We start from the raw sequence: 756 nt of genomic DNA, 5'->3' as shown, positions 1-756 counted from the left end.
TTCCTGTTCTTCTGTCGTTAATCACAATTCACACACCACACGTTTAAAGGTAAATAAATGTATTAATTTACAGTAATGTCCAGAGCACAACGTTTAACAGACATTTATCAACATCATATTCACATCAGTGTGCAACAAAAGAATTGAAAGCTCATACAAAACATAAACGCCTGCCTAGCTTGGAGCGAACAGCTCAAAATGCAAGGACACAACCATTTAAAACGATAAAAACGCACCAAATCTTTCACATTAACATTTTGAGTTTCTTAGCTAGATGGAGAATACATGGTGAATTTCCCCAATCATTCTCTGCTGGGTCTCGAGCCCTGTCACATGTCGGCAGACTGTCGTTCATCACTCCTGAGCTCTGCGCAGGAATGATGGATGAGACTCTCTCTTGCACACACGAGGGCAGTTAATATTTTTGTCCAGTGTTTTTAGGGCGTCCTCTTCAGAATTCAACCAGTATTGGCGAGTTTGTGAAAGATACAGTACACGCTACAAGGTTTTATGTCCAAGGACATTAAAATGGATGCTGAATTAGATGAGGTTTGGAATAAGGTAGTTTAATCCACACCAAAAAAATGATGCTAAAAGATGGCCACATTTTAAAAATAAAATGAATTTAGCCCACGTAGTTAACTGGTACGTAGTACAAGAACACAGAAGTAGTAAAGAACAGACTGCAAAATAAAAATACTTTCTTTCTTTCTTTTTTTTGCTGACGCATGGCTCTGAAATATTGAACGCTTTAAA

This window comes from Pseudorasbora parva, chromosome 16 (genome assembly GCF_024679245.1).
Source record: "Pseudorasbora parva isolate DD20220531a chromosome 16, ASM2467924v1, whole genome shotgun sequence".
Classification (NCBI taxonomy): domain Eukaryota; kingdom Metazoa; phylum Chordata; class Actinopteri; order Cypriniformes; family Gobionidae; genus Pseudorasbora; species Pseudorasbora parva.
This window is presented reverse-complemented; position numbering follows the sequence as displayed.